This window comes from Camelus bactrianus, chromosome 3 (assembly GCF_048773025.1).
Source record: "Camelus bactrianus isolate YW-2024 breed Bactrian camel chromosome 3, ASM4877302v1, whole genome shotgun sequence".
NCBI classification, from domain to species: domain Eukaryota; kingdom Metazoa; phylum Chordata; class Mammalia; order Artiodactyla; family Camelidae; genus Camelus; species Camelus bactrianus.
The window spans coordinates 33,311,367-33,327,778 of record NC_133541.1 but is presented as its reverse complement, the minus strand read 5'-3'; the positions used below and the strand labels follow the sequence as shown (position 1 = coordinate 33,327,778).

Below are 16,412 nucleotides of genomic sequence, written 5' to 3'. Positions count from 1 at the left end.
GTTCTCTCTTGATAGTCTTAAAAAATGCATGTTTTTCTTTCTAAATAAACTACTGAGCATAATACAAAAATATTCTCGTCTATAAACTCTCATACTACATAAATACATGAGAGGAATGGAATAATGTGGAGTCCAGAATCGATGCTGAATTTAGCAGAAAACATGACAGTGACTTGTGAGTCTGAATGCTGGGTGAAAGCCCAGATGATAATGATAGTGACCTTTTGGACTCCTCCGTTTAGAACTTGTCAGAAATACTGGATTCTATTGAGTTTAACTCATGCCAACTCAATAGGAATATATTCAAATCTACAGTTTTTCAGAGTCAATTTTGGCTCAGTCTGGGTGTCTGTTAGAGGGTTAGCCCATTAGCTCAAGTTGATAAAGGTTCTGGAACTCCTTAAACACAGTGGGATTTATGTTGTTGCATCCATAAAAGGAGAACAATATTTTTGGTTAATTCAAAACAGTTTCAAAACTCAAAATAGTCTTCTCCACCATAAAAAGAATATTGCCAATCCTGAAATATTTTGAAAATTCTGCAAGCGTAACAGGCATTCAGAAAATAGAAACCAAGCTTTTCTGTTTAATAACAATGTTATGATTATAGAACATATGAAAATGACCATAAAAGTCATTAAAACTATTTTCATATACTTGTGTATAATCGAAATTTAATCACTAGTTCATTTTACATACTCATTATGTAAGCCACAATTACATTATTGTTACTCAAACAACAAAGAAACATAGATTTCAATTAGTGACTACTGGAATTAATAGGGAAATAACTATCTGAAATCATTCAGATTTTTAAAACCATGCAATTATATATTTTTAAATTTTTTAAGGGAGAGGTAATTAAGTTTGTTTGTTTGTTTATTAATGGAGGTACTGGGGATTGAACCCAGGACCTCATGCATGCTAAGCACACGCTCTACCACTGAGCTATACCCTCTCCCCCATGCAATTATTTTTAGAGTAACACCTGTATTGCAATCTTTCTGTGGTATTTATTTATATAAACATGAAACTGAATTAAGATTAACAGGTAGTAAATTTCACTCATCATTCTCCAATCATTTAACACGTTTATTATAATTAACAGTATGCCAAAGAATTTGAGATACTAAGACAGATACTATGTTCCCCATCAAGTTTATATTTTAATGGAGATAGGAAGAGAGAATCATAAGGTAATTAAATATGATGAACAGAAGTAAATGATATGAATGCTAAGAGAAGGGGATGTAGATGAGGCATGGGAAGTAAGCAGTGGCCAGATCATAAGGGCTATATATTGCTAAACTTAAGATCTTGCTCTTTAACTAAATTTATTGGCACATCTTTGAAGATTTCCAACGGGAAAAGTGACATCCTCATATTTGTATTTTGTAAAGAAAACTCTAGTTGCAGGGTACAGGAGGGCAAATCTAGAGAGATGGAAATAATTTAGGAAGTTTTTAAATAACCCAGGTGAAAGATGAAGATTGTCTGAATTAGGGAATTTGCAATTTAAGAACTTTTACTGAGGGAGATTTATAGAATGTAGGTACTAATTGAATATGGAGGGTGAGGGAACAGAGTAACACTGGCATTACCCTGATGAAAGGCTACTTTGAAGCTTGATGTATTTTAGTCCCTGCAGAGAATTCAAGTGAGATATGGAAGGTGGGAGATATAGTTTTGGGCATCTGCAGAATGACTGGGTTGTGGGTTTTTAAATTAAGAGGGTTGTCCTCAGTAGAAGTCAGGGTATTAGAGTTCTTTGACTCTAAGTGATAGTTGAAGTTACGGAAGTGGAAGGGTCTTTCAGGAGAGTGTGTACAGTGGAAGCTGGGTAATTTCAATCCTAGAGAGAGCAGAGAGTGTATAGCTTAAGGAGACTGAATATAATTGACCAGCAAAATGGGTGTAAACAGAAACAATAAGGAACATTGCCTATCAGAAAATGAGAAAACAGAGTGTCAAGAAGGAATAGCTGAAACCTGGTAAATATGCAGGGATCAAGCAAACGTGATTTGCAGATTGCTCATTGGATAGCAACAGAGATATATGCCAATTTTGTCATAAATGTTTTCATTTGACAGATAAGAGACACCGGGTTCCAAAATGTTTAAAAGTTGAATATAAAGGGAAAAAGTGAAGACTGTGTTAACAAGTTTTCAGTATATGCAAGAAGAGAAGTAGATGTTATTAAAGTGAATGGAGTGAAATATAGGAGCAATGTACAATTTTTCAAATACATATAGGAGAGATTTAAGCATGCTTAAATGCTGATGAGGGAAAATATAGGGAAGAGTATGAGAAGGAAGAGAAGGGATAATTAATGAAGCAAGGGATGAATGAAGAAGGGATAATTAATGAGCATATTGTAAGATAAAGAAAAGGAAAAAAATAGAAAAAGAGACACATCATGCTCTAGAATAAGGAGAAAGGACATAAACATGTTTGTAAATGACAGTATTTTTTTTCAGTAAAATTGGAAGTTAAATATTTTCTTAGGATGAGGTGAACAGGCAAGGTATGGTAGACTTCGGGAGGCATGGGAAGGTTTGAGAATCACGTATGTGCTATCCAGGAATGTGCCAATCTCACTAAGCAGTGTTGATGTTACCTAGTTGATGCTAACACCATGAGCTAGTGGGGATCTCTCCAGCAATATCTAGAAGCTCATATATAGGAGTAAGAATGTGGATAGTTAGTTCATCTTAAAACAGGATATTAACATTAGAATACAGCAGATAAGATAATTAACAATTTTCATAAGATATTGGTTGAAATAATAGATTTTTGTGTCAGACTGGATAAGGAAGGAAGCAATGATGAGCAGAGAGTAGATAGTGGAAGAAACTAGAACTTTTCAAAGGCTACTCATCTCAAACAATTAAAAACAAAGTTCAGTGAGAGTAAGACAATGAAGAATGAAAACTAGATAGAAAGATGCCTTCAGAGAAGTAAATTTTGGTAACTACAAGCTTGAATAATGACAAGGTACAGTGATGACAAGGTTTATATGGATATTGATCATGTAACTGGGGTGTGACCAAGGATGACAGATATTCTGGAATTAATAATTACCGAAATTACAAACAAAATCTGTATGCAAATTTATTTCATTACAGGTACATGATAAGGGTTCTCTTCAAATCAGAATATCCATCCTGTTGTCTACAAAAAAAGAATTTGCTAAAATATATAATAATCCTAAAGTTCTCATTTAGTAAAATGTGCCAGTTATTTTTAAACTGGGGACTACCTCATTCCTTCCCTCCCTCCCTCCCTCGTTCCTTTTTTTTCCTTTCTTGTTCACTTCCTTCTATTTTGTAAACATGCATTTAAGTGTTTGCTTTGTGAATACAGTCCTTGACCTCTAGGGGCTCACAGTCTAGTGAGGACACAAACATATAAACACATAATTACAGTTGAGTATTAAACACTTTTAAGAGTTATGGACTAGGTCCTATGGGAGGAAGCTCTTAATTCTTTCCGTGGAGAGTTCAAACAAGTCTTTCCTGAGGAAGTGATGTTTGAGCCAAGTTTTGAAGTATGAATAAAGTCAGAAAAGCTACAGAATGAAAGAAATTATACCAGGAGAGAATATTATGTAAATAGATGCAATCATGTTGAGTAAAGGTACTATGACAGTTTTGATCGGCCTCAAGTATGGAATACCTACAGAGGAGGGGCAAGAGACAATGATGAAATGGTAGCAGAGGACAGATCACAACAGGCTGTTAATACCAGGCCAAGGAGTTTGGACTTCATGAAGATTCTCTAGGTCTCCAACAGAAGTTCAAGCAGGGGACTTCCATGATAAGTTTGAATCATAAAATGATGATTCTGGATGCCAAGTAGACTATATTTTCAAAGGTGAGACTGGAGGCTGGAGATATGAGGTAACTGATGTTGAAAAACAATGAAAAACACAAATTAGTATAGGAATTAAATCAATTACAACAAAGCCCAACATAATTTTTTGAATGGGAGAGAGACTTGACAAAGTAATTCTAAATTTATTTTTAAATATAAGTGTGTGAAATACAAGCTATTTAGGAGAATTATGGGGTAGGGTTACTTAAAGATTGAAAAATATGCTACAAAGATAAACTAATTTAATCAATGACCCACTGGTACTTGAACTGATTAACAGCTCATTGGAACAAACCAGTCAGTCCAGAAAGAATATGCAGTTGTGAATTTGAGTTTCCTAAGTCCTTTTATATTCAGGGTTAACAGAAAGGATGCATTATAAAGTAAAAATTTCTGTTTCTAGAAAATAGATAAGACATAGAGGTGGGTCTTCTGTCCCTCCTAAGGCTCCAGCACAGTTAAAGAATCAAAGTGGAAAAAAAAAATGTGTCTATAAAACAGAAAGGAACGAGAGCAGAGGACTGTTATCTAGAGGAGAAAATTCTCAAAATATTTAAATGATTAAAAACCAAAGGGAGTAGAATGAAGGATGGCACAAGGAGAGAAAATCCTGGAATATGTTACACAAGGGCCTGCAAAAGAAGTGAGAGCCAGTCTGTACTATGAAGCCACTGAGACATTTGGAGTTAGAGCTGGAAGGCATAATGCAGAACGTAATTGAGCAGTAGGGCTTACACAGGAAGGACACTTAGTTTAAGGTCAGTGTGACAATTGTAAGAGTTTTTACCCATAACCCATTTCTCATATCCAGTACACACACACACACACACACACACAGAATTGAGCAGTTTTCACTTACCCCTGTGTAAAATACCTCATCTTCTCACTAAAGAAATTAAACACATATTTGGAGATACAAATTCACTAGATGCTAGAAGGAATGGGGTCAAATCTTCGAATAAAGTGAAGAAAGTGATTTTCAATCTAGAATTCTATACGCAGATAAGCTATTGTTAAAGAGGTAAAAGAGAAAGATAGTCTCACCCACGTCCCTGCTGCCCTAATCACACGCCCACCCCAAATAAAGGTATAAACTAAGTGTGACTACTACAAGATGTGTTCAAGAAAACAGCAGTTACGATAGCTCTGCTGCGGGTCTAGAGAAAAATGAGTCCTGCTTAGAACATGTGGGTGGTCTCTGGAGAAAAAACTGTTTGTGTGAGTGTGTGAGTGTATGGTGGAGGCAATACCATGAGCACTGAAGAATCCTGAGCCTAACTTTGTATTCTGCATAGAACCAATATTTGATAGGAGGTTTTTGGTGATAAGAAAAATCAAATTTATACAAAAATGACTTACTGCTTTTAAGGGTCCTTCTGCATATATCAGTTTATGTAATTCTTATAATAATTCTGATACATAACTATTTTCAACACTTCAGGTTGTCTGTCAAATATCTTGATGCACTATTACCTGAATTGATGAAGCATTATAATGCATACTTAGTTCTGGAAGGTGTCCAACTAGTGAATCTGAAATCGTGCCATTTTTCCATTAGATCAAATCTTACTCAAATGTTTCTTGGGTTGCTAGCAACTTTGCCAACTCTTGTTAATTTTTTAAGTTTATTTTCTTTTTTGGGAGGTTGCAATAATAATATATTTTTCTCACTTACTAGGTTTCATCAGATGGCATAAGGTGTGGTTAATTCACTAAGATTTGAAGTCCTATTTTACTGACTTCATACCCAAAATCATGTTCTTAATGGTTTCTTTCCAAGGGATTTGCCAAGACAGTGAACCAGCACCATTCCTTCCAGAGCATCACTGACACAAATCCACTCAACTAAATTAGTGTTTCAAACTTGACTGGCTCATCTGGCCCAAGTAGCTAGATAACATGCCAATGCATGATGTAACTCTGATGGCCACTACTAAAAGATAATGAAGAAACATTATTTTCATCTTAGCAGTTTTTTCAGAAGTCAGCTTTCTTTTCTCTTGGAAGTCTCCCCTGTTGACTTCTGGCAAATGGTGGAATGTGCTGGCTGCACATGACCTTTCTAGACTAAAAATGATGAATAGAGGCTGGGGATGTTTTGAAAAGACATTGTGCAATTTATCTAGATGTAATGGCCTCTAACACATTCTATTTTACCACCTGTTAATATTACCTTTAGTTTTATTATATTCTTTTTTTATTTTTATCAATAAAGGCTTAGAGAAATCACTTATTAAAATAGTGTTTTACTTGTAATTTCTTTTCCATTTGGTATGTGTATGTGTGATAATTGGCTTCCTTGTGTTTCACTTTTTAAAAAATTGTACTATTTTATTTCTAAAGTAAAAGTATTATTGAATTTTATATGTAAAACATACTTCAGAGTTTATTTGCCCTGTTTCCTTTCTTCTAGTTGAAAAGCTAAGACAAATTTTTAGAAACTGATTAATGTAGAACTCTAGAATTCTCGTTTGTGGTTAGGCATTTCCCCAATAGACAAGTTTTTAAGGTCCTTACATGGTGAAAACTTTTGGTTAGTAAATGTCTTTTGATTTCACGTTTTGTTACTTCACAAAATAATTCCTCAAAGATTTGGATATATATATATATATAATTACTAAGCAATTTAATGTTCCATGCCAGTATATATGACAAATTTTAAATATTTTTATCACACTACAAACACTACAATTTTCAATATTTTAAGCCAAAAAAAAATTGGTTGAGATGCCAAACACTTGTGAATTTAACAAATTTCATGACTGTGAGACCAAAAATGTTGGAGTGGATTTTTTCCCATAGAACATACAGAAAATGTAAGATATAACAGTACATAATATTTTTGGGGGGTATACTTAAAATATATTAGCAAAAGACCACTAAAATACATTGTGCATTTTATGTTTGGGAGACAGTCTAATAGATTTTGCTTACCTGAGGATTAGTACAAAATTATTTCTGGATGATATATGAATAGAATGGAAAATTATGTCATATTCTTACTTGGTAATTTTAATGCAATTCAATAGACATTTATTGATTATATAATATCTATAAGATACTGTCTATGGGAAAACAATCTACAGAATGTATAATGAGTTTAAACATCCTCTGCTTTATTTGCTTTTATAGTTCAGTTTCCAGAGATTGTACACTGAAGTGGTCCTCTCTGTTTTAAGTGTGTTTATTATTTACATGAATTAAAAGAGAAAACAAATTTCTGACATGAAGTCTCCAAAGTAAAATATCTGTTCTTACCAAGACTAGGTACATTTCTCTATTCCTTTGTATGGTGTATTTTTGGCCTTCAAAAAGCATAAATCCATGTGATTGATTTTGTATGGTGAGGAAATGGACTACATAGTAATAAAAACTAGAATAGTTTTGCTATCTGAATCTCAAGATGCAGAGATAACTAAATTTGTACTTATTGGAGCATGTAACGTATTACAAATTTGATGAGACAGCAGTTACACAAAAGAAAGGGAGCAAGCAAAAGATTGACATGAAACTGGTAAGATAAAGATGAGACTATAAATAGCATTATGTTATTTCTGAAATGAAATATTCCCCAGTCCTCTCCAAAAAACAGTGTTAGGAAACTATCATTTGAAATTAGTTCACAAGAGCTACTCAGAATTGACAAAATATCACTAACTGGTTTGATTTTTCACCTTCTTGCTCTACACATACGTACAAACATACATTAGCCACTTAACAACTGTTTTCTTGATTATAATTTTCTTTACTGTAAATGAGACAATAAAAAGAGAATATTAAAACTTTTTTATTAAAAATTAATTTAAAATTTTGAATTTTCTAGACAAGATTTGCAAAAAAATCCAGAAGAAAATCAATCATATTTCATTAAATTAACATCTTAGTGCTAACTTCATGAAAGTAACTGCTGACTTAGTGAAATTAAGTGTGTAGTAAGCATCAGATCGCCTTCATATGACCATCCTTAAGGTAAGGTTCAGAGATCCATCATACAATGTGTGTTTGTTTTTATTTTCTTCATTGAAATATTTCACAAGTTGTACAATTTGTATATATTCTCTACATTTACAGCCATTTGAAATTTGTAATAGAATAGACAATGATCTTAAATTGTTTCATTTTAATTAATTTTATTTTTCTGTAGTACTAATCTGTTTAACTCTCTTCTTAATAGGGCCATTTTCAATATTCATTTGTAATTTGATTTTCCCAAGTGTAAGCTACTTCTTAAAGTAAATTAAGCACACGGGGGTTGTGTTGGCTCTTTTGTTTTTCTAGAGCACTGTCCAATAATTAGATGTGCTATTATTCTACATAGTCCTCATATAAATTTAAAAGATGTACTTCTCTTTCCTAAGGAATTTTTAAAATGTGATGTTTTGGGTATATTCAGTTAACAAAATGTAACCTACCATAAGCATTTTTGTTGCTGACCTATTCTCATTTGTTAGATGATTTTGACTTTAAATTCCAAGGAAAATGAGTGATCTTAGTAGAAATGTTTCATCTCAGTTAGGTACTCATTAACACTGACCCATTTATGTAAATGCATTGCTAGAAGAGTAACTTCTGTGGGAGAAAAACATTTGCTGAGCAAAACTCTATACCACCAGACATTGTGCTTCCCAGTTTTCAAGGTTTGTACTTTTATAGCTTACACTATAATTTACACTATAACTGTTTCTATTATTGTTTCCTACCCCAAATATTGAAAGAATCCATATTATTTTACCATTTTTTCTTATGTTTTCTTAGTAGCTAATGATTTTTGCTTTTTCTCAGGCTAGCAAAACTAACAAAGAGCAATTTTTGCATGAAGAGATTTTTTTTCTAAATGTTCATGTATAAGGAATTAAAATCTTATGTAAAATATATATGATTAGAAATGGCTGATATATTTTACAGTATCAAACTAATGAAACAAATTTATACTATCTAGGTGATAGTTAAGAAAAGATAATTAAGAAACATGACAATTTTTATAACTAAAATATTTAAAATTTATTTCTTTTCATTTTATATATGTGTGTTTGTTAAAGATATATGTGGATATGATCAAAATAACACATGTATAGTTAGCTATATACTTTATTTTTTGGCAGTCATGATTGATAACTAGTATATTCTATTCCATAACTGTACTTCTGTAAGTATGTGTAGTTGTTATGGCTATATAGTACTGTTACTGAATCCAAGCTCATACTGTTCACTGCACAACAGTCCAATCAACTGAGCAATGAGGTGTTTGGGCAAGGAGTAGTGACTTTATTCAGAAAGCCAGCAGGCTAAAGAAAAGGGTGGACTAGTGTCCCAAAGAACCATCTTGCCTGGGTTTGGATGCTAGTTTCTTTTATATAACAAAGAGGGGAAGGTGAGAAGGTAAAATAAAACAGTGATAAATTGTTCCAAATATTTCCTGGATCCAGCCAGACTCTGGAGGGAATGTGTTAATTTCTTCTTTCCACAGGTGGGCCTGGTCAGGATGTTTCCTGTGAGCTTAAACGTAGGCATTTTAGCTTAACCCTCATTGCATAGGAGGCAGAGTTCCTGGGAATGGGCCATTATATATAGTTTAAGCTATACACATCCCTTTAATGGTTAACTTGTAGCAAAAGCAATAGAATACAAGCGTTAAAGTAGAAGAAACAGATCCAATATGGAGTCAGATTTGTTCTTCCCTCCTATAGTCCTGTTCAGTATTTGCAGAGTCATGTAATGATACAGCCTTCTCTATAGTTCCAATGATACGCTATCTGTGCCACTTCAAAAAGAATTCTCAGATGGATGCTTTTTTTTTTTTTTTAAGTTTCAAGCCCACATTTGGGGAAATGAAGTCGACTTTAAATTTCTTCACATTCCCCTAATACATGGGGAAGAGGGAGAGGGGAAAGAAACACAGAGTAGCTATGACACATATGTTCCTCAGGAAGTCAGATTTTGCACCAGGTGGTAATTTGCACATGTAACTGTGAAAAGAAAACCACTTTACCTACTGGGGCAGGCCAGCTCTCTCTGTCTCAGATTTCCAGTGAGGAGAGTTTGTTTTTTTGAGAAGCTAAACTGAGAGGACTGTGTAAAAAAATGAGAATGTACCTAGGAAGTAAAGATTATTTTTTAGTTTAAAACATTTTTGATAAAATGTGAAATTTTATTGTGTCTAAATATGTGTAGAAGTTAACAATTTTAAGGAAAAACACAATCTAGTAATTATAGTAATTTGATATTGTCACCACAACCAAGAGGATAAGCATTCGGCTTGTATTATATATGCCTTTTTAAAAATTTTTATCTTTATATTATTTTATTTTTGCTCTACTTTGCAAAAGTATCCGTCCCCAAATGACAGCAGAGAGAGTTGATTTTCATCATAGACTGGGGACTTCTAAACTAATTATTTAGGTTCCTGGAGGAGAAAAAGTCAGATTAATATCAAAACACACATCATTTGATACCAGGAAAAAGCCAGTAAGAAAAACTGAGGATATTTGTTTGTTGGAAAGTACAAGGGGTCAGAGGTGAGGGAACTCAAACATAAGAATTTGTTTCCTTTGAAAAAGGTAACATTTTAAGCTAAAACTCAGCAGGATAATCATGGTCTTTGGGGAATGTGAGAAGAGAGGAAAAAATATAGGATAGATGGTAAGAGGGGAAAACTGTAGATGCTAAGAATAGGGAAATGAATAGACCATAGCTGAGGGCTTCAAATAAGGTAGCTATCCTTTAAAAAAAATTCAGTGAACATCATCTACAGTTTCCTGTCCAGTAATTTTGATTATCTCAGGTATAGAAAATGGCTGTTTTGATTACTCAAAAGTTGACATTTTGCAGAAAAAGGCAATCGAAAAATATAGAGTCCTTAATAAATAGAGATGTGTGGTGGGTGGAGACTGAGAGGTTGTAAGATGCCAGAAATGAGGGCAAGTAATGGGTGGAATAGCCAAATAGAATGAACATAGACAAGGAGGAATTTTTTTATACAGCTGGATAAATAATTGAAAGTGGCAAAGAGGACGGAGGGAAACGAGGGCATTGCCATCAAAACCTAAGGCTTATGAGGTATGAAAGAACTGAAATGACTATTTGAGAAAGCTACCAGAGAAGAGGAGACTTTGGGAAGAGGGGTAGGCGTAGTCATAAGTCTCAGGAAAAGCAGAGAAGGAGAGGAAGAATTTTATGAGGCTGAAGGTATACAAAAATTAATTGACAGTTAATTGGAAGCGTTTTGGAAGTGACAATAGAAAGAAGAACCCAAGAAAAAGCATTCAACAGCATGAGGATTGATAATAGGTGTGGTGAGCTGGGGAATAGATAACTGCATTTTGACTGGGGACACAGGCTATTAAAGATGAGAGGACCTGAAGGTTATGGGCTGGCCATTCCAAGTGTGATCCTAGGTAAAGTAGGAGACTGATCAGTCCAATGACTGCAGTCGTCATCAGTGTTCAAAGAGGTCTCTGTGAAGAGGGCTCTTCTCTCACATACCACATAAAGCCCTCTACACTTTACCTAAAGCATGGTAGGATAGTCTAGATCATTTTCAAGGTAAGAATTACAGAAGGCACAAAAGGGCTCTTAAAATATTGATTTTAGTATTGATTAAGACTACTGCATATTGAATTCTGGATACGTTAGCTGTGAAATAGACCCAAGAATCCGACTTTATTTTACACCTTAAAGATAACAATGTTCTGTGTCAAGAGAGCCGTTTCTGGCCCATTTGACTTCCTTAATGTTACTTTGATAAGAATTCTGAAAGCATATTTGAAGCCTTCAATCAATAGAAGATCATAGAAGCAATCTAAATATAAATGATTCCCATCTGTGAAATCCAAGATTAAGGATAGATCAATATATTCTTTGAAAAATCTTGAATTAATCTTGACACTTTTTTTGGTTAGGTAAAACATAGTAGATCAGATAGTTAAAGGCAGATTAAGGTCCACTGATTTCACAGGTGAGTGTTTAGATTGAGAGACACCTAAATCCAATTTATCAAGAAAAAATGTGGAAGCATTTTGAAATCACTCTGCTAATTTATGGATATCTGCCACACAGCACAGTTTGGGATTTGACTGTTTAAGAACAGGATGGGTTATACATTGCTCTTGGGAAAAATATTACAAAAATATAATTGTGGTGAACAATTCTGCAAATATTAGAGCAGGATTTGGGATTCTGCATCAAGTTATCTTAGAGTATTCTTCAAATTATCTTACTCAGAGAATTCTTCCAGCTAGTCTATCTGGAGTTATAAGACTCCAACAGGGCAGAATTCTAGAACTATAATATTTTTTTAAAGAATTCAGTGACTATTTGTGATCAGCTCTTTCCTCTCACTGAAGTCATATGAACAACACAATGTTCTGAGCTGGACAAATGTAAAGCACAGTACCTTTCCACTGACATATTTCCAGTTGTTGGTGAAAATAAAATTGAAGAGCTACTTTAAAAAGTTATTTTTATTATTTTTTTCTATCGACTCTCATAAGTACCACTCAAAACATATTGCTGGTGGGTCAGAACAGTCTGTTTTTCTGCTACCCACACCCTGAGCACTCAGATCAGGTTGCAAATCAGATTACTTGGAAGGTAGAAAATAATGAAGTTATTTTTTTAATTCCCTGTTTTAAAACACAAAAGCAAAAACTTTACACTCTTAAGATCAAAAGCTGCTTGTGCTGTTATTGTTAACCTCCTGCAACATTCTCATCCATTCATTTAACAACAACTTACTGAGTGTCACCTACAGTGCTATTTTTGTGTAAAGTCAGATTTGCGTGCAGTAACATTAAGATAATTGATTTAAATGGTAATTTATCACTCTAAGATATCTACCTCATAGATGGAAAAAAACTGAAAATATTAATGAATTAACCAATGGTGTTGGCCACTTGGTCAGGATGTTGAATAAAGTCACACTGAGCTTATCCTACAAACTGCCCTGAGACTACAAGAAGTTGTGGCTATGCTTAAATTAGACCAGACATTTCCTTCTATGGTTACATGACTATCTCCAGATGTATGTGCTCCATAAGGAGGTAGTCTTCTCATTCCAAATCTTCCATGAGCAAGGTTTTAACAGGAACATTGATGTCTCCCATATGACCTAGCTGTCCCACTTCTGGTATTTATCAAAATTACACAAAAACACTAATTTGAAAAGATATATGCACTCCTATGTTCATCACAGTATTATTTACAATAGCCAAGACATGGAAACAACCTAAGTACCCATCAATAGATGAATGGATAAAGAAGATGATGTGCTATGCGAATACAATGGACTATTGTTCAGCCATAAAAAGATGACATCTTACCATCTGTGACAACATGGATGGACCTTGAGGTTATTATGTTAAGTGAAATGAGTCAGACAGAACAAGACAAATACCATGTGATTTCACTCCCATGTGGAATATAAAAATAAGCAACCAAAATATCTGAAATAAATGAACAAACCAAACAGAAAAATAAATAAACACATAGATTCAGAGAACAGAGTGAGTGGTTACCAGAGAGAAAAGGCAGGTGTGTGCAAAATGGGTAAAGGGGATCAACTGTATGGTGACGGATAGAAACTTAAGATTTTGGTGGTGAGCATGCTGTACCTTACGCAGAAGTAGAAAAATAATGTTGTACATATAAAGCTTATATAATGTTATAAATCAATGTTACCTCAATAGAAATAAATTTTTTATAAAAAATTAATTAATTAATTAATTAATTAATTAATTAATTAATCAATCAATCTTGGCAACTGGTCACATGTGAAGATTATGCCTGCCAAAGTATATGAATTATAAGAGCTCAACAGACAATCACATTGGGCCCAGGCACTACGCACACTCATGTGTATGTCAAAAGTAATATTACATATATTATGTTGTTCTTTTGTCAGGTAGATAGATCAGAATGGAGGTACCTAGATTTGACTGTCTGTAATTAGCCTCTGATATTAACCAGTGTCAAAATAGCCAATCTGCTGTGCTTCTTCCAGTGTTAGAGTTTGGGATAGTTCCAAAAAATGAGGTCACTTTTGAACACATAATGTTAAAGGCCAGAAAGGGAGACTCTTTATAAAATTAATTATGTGAGCTATTACTGAGCGCTTTCTATATAGTAGAGTTAGTATGTAAATCTAGCACTATGATACAGTATGCCAACATTGTGAAGGTGGGAATAGAAATGGGGTAGAGGTTAGGCTTAAATCTAGGGATTATCCTGTACAATAGGCGTTCAGGAATTATATGGCAGCAAAGCAAAAAAATGTGTTTCTTATAACCCCATTAACTCCCTTTATGAAAAGAGCGGTTATTTTTCTCTGGAAAACAGTTTAGAAATAACATGGTTTTCTTAAAGGAATTGGTAAATAACTGTTAGAATATGTTATTTTATTTCAGTAAATAATCCCTTAAGATCACATGAAAGGTATCTAACTTCTCAAAAAGAAAGTAGTAAATCCGTAAGTCAGCTGTGTTGAGAATGGGCCGTAGTTCTCTATAACATCCCAAACTTCACTCTACAAAGCCTGATCATTGGGTGATGGTTGCTGCCCATATATTTATAATTTATAGACTGGGAGACTGTTTCGGATATTATTTACTTCAAATAATAAGGTTGAAAAGAGATTAGTTTCTTGTTTGATCCAGAAGCTTATATTCTGCAATTTTACCCAATTTCTCATCTATGTAACACTTAACACAAAGATATATATTGAACATTTGGTCAGGAAGTGCTTAGATATACACATAAAATTTTATTATAAACAAAAAATTTAAATCTGTGGTTTTCTTTTCCTGCTTTACTAGTGGAAACGTTTTTAAAATTATATTTTACTGTATTACTTTTAATGAAAAGTTATTGATGAAAATGTTGGTACAATTTTTATTTATAAATTTAGTGACCAAGAAATATCACAGGGAATAATAGCAAAAGGACTTTCCTGTGGGTTTGCCAAATAAAAAACCTAGCTAAAAAATATTTTGAAGGAAATACAATTCTTAATGCTTTAAAATAAATTGTTACATGTTTAGCTGTCTAATATCAAAATACGTGATCTGTTGACTTTAAAATGTAGGACCCCGCTCTTAAAAAAATTCAGAACAGTGTATGTATATATTCCCGCAAAGACAGATTTTTTTGCTCACTATAATTACTATGTCAAAAAGAAAGATTGTTTAAAGAAAGAATTAATGGCGAATAGAAATATATCAAAGTGAAAAAAACATTTAATTAAAGACAGATTTGGTGATTTTATAAAAGCAAAACCCCAGCTGTGCTGTCATGTTAACCTCTATATACTTCAGTACACATTTCTTAAGGACTACAGAAGTTTTCTTACTAAGATATAGTTTCTAAATCAAAATTTGTGGGTTTCTTCCTATTTCTCAGATAATTTCTCAATGCATGGTGTCCTCATTACTTCAAAAGTAGACCATTCTTTTGGTCAATTATACAAAATGTGATTCTTAGTATCTCAAAATGCTGTATCTTTGTATATTCATGCATATTTGTTACTTTTATTTATTAACTCAGTAGTCCTTCAACAATTAAAAATTTTATTCTAGAATATAGGTCTGCTCCTAAGTGGGTTTTGTTATTCTAGATGAGGTGAAATATAAACAGAAACTGTATTAGCAGTTAGATTAGCAGGAGAATGATAAATGATAAATGATGAATTAGCAGGAGATGCTAGAGAAAAGATTCAGATTCTGAATGAGAAGTTATAGATATAAGTTCCACTTCTAAAATTCTGATGGAGGATGTTCATTTGTCATAATGTTTGTGCTTTGTAAATAATCTCACCTATCATAATGGATTTTGTGAAAATACAAATAAGAAAGTTTCACAGGAAAGGGAAACCTGTACCAGACAGATAATACAATGGAGATAACAATTTTAACTTTTAAAAACGTGTTGCACAATTGTTTTTTTTACCATTCAGAGAACTTTTATCTCAAAAGCCACTATCCATGTTCCGTATATTCAATAAAAGAAGTACCGCTACTCATATAGCAGAAAGTTAACTGCAGTTGATTCACAATCTAACTTTATGTTTTGCAATTTAATTACTTTTGCTAACAGTTTTCGGTCCTTGGTTTATTTGTTTTCTGGTTCTTTTTTTTTTTTTTTTTGGCTCTTCAACAAATCTATTAGCATGGGATGAGAAGAGAGAAGAGCGTGCCTATCATTTCTCAAATTTGTTAACTTATTTTAAAGTACCTTTGCTAAAATGCTTGGAAGGACAGTAAATGAAAACTACTGGCAAAACCAATTGTTCTTTAAAATATGACCCACAGATTTAATGTATTTATGTTACCTCTGTTCCTTATGGAGAACCCACAGTTGGTTGTAATAGTCAGAGTGCCAGCCAGACTTCAATGTGAGGATAAAGGCATGTAATCTCTGTTTCTATTTGTCAAAGTTCTTCCTGTATTTTTATTAAATCAATACTTGCACTACGTAATGTCAATGCCTACTGACACTAGTAGTATTCCTGACTTTTAAAAAATGGATTATAAGAATTGGTTTTGTATTTT

At 33.4% G+C, this 16,412-nt stretch overlaps 1 protein-coding gene across 1 annotated transcript in view; it reads left to right on the top strand.

The window, feature by feature from the left end:
- HCN1 (hyperpolarization activated cyclic nucleotide gated potassium channel 1) overlaps positions 1 to 16,412 on the top strand; it is a 325,439-nt gene that overhangs the window by 171,912 nt on the left and 137,115 nt on the right. The window lies entirely within an intron of this gene.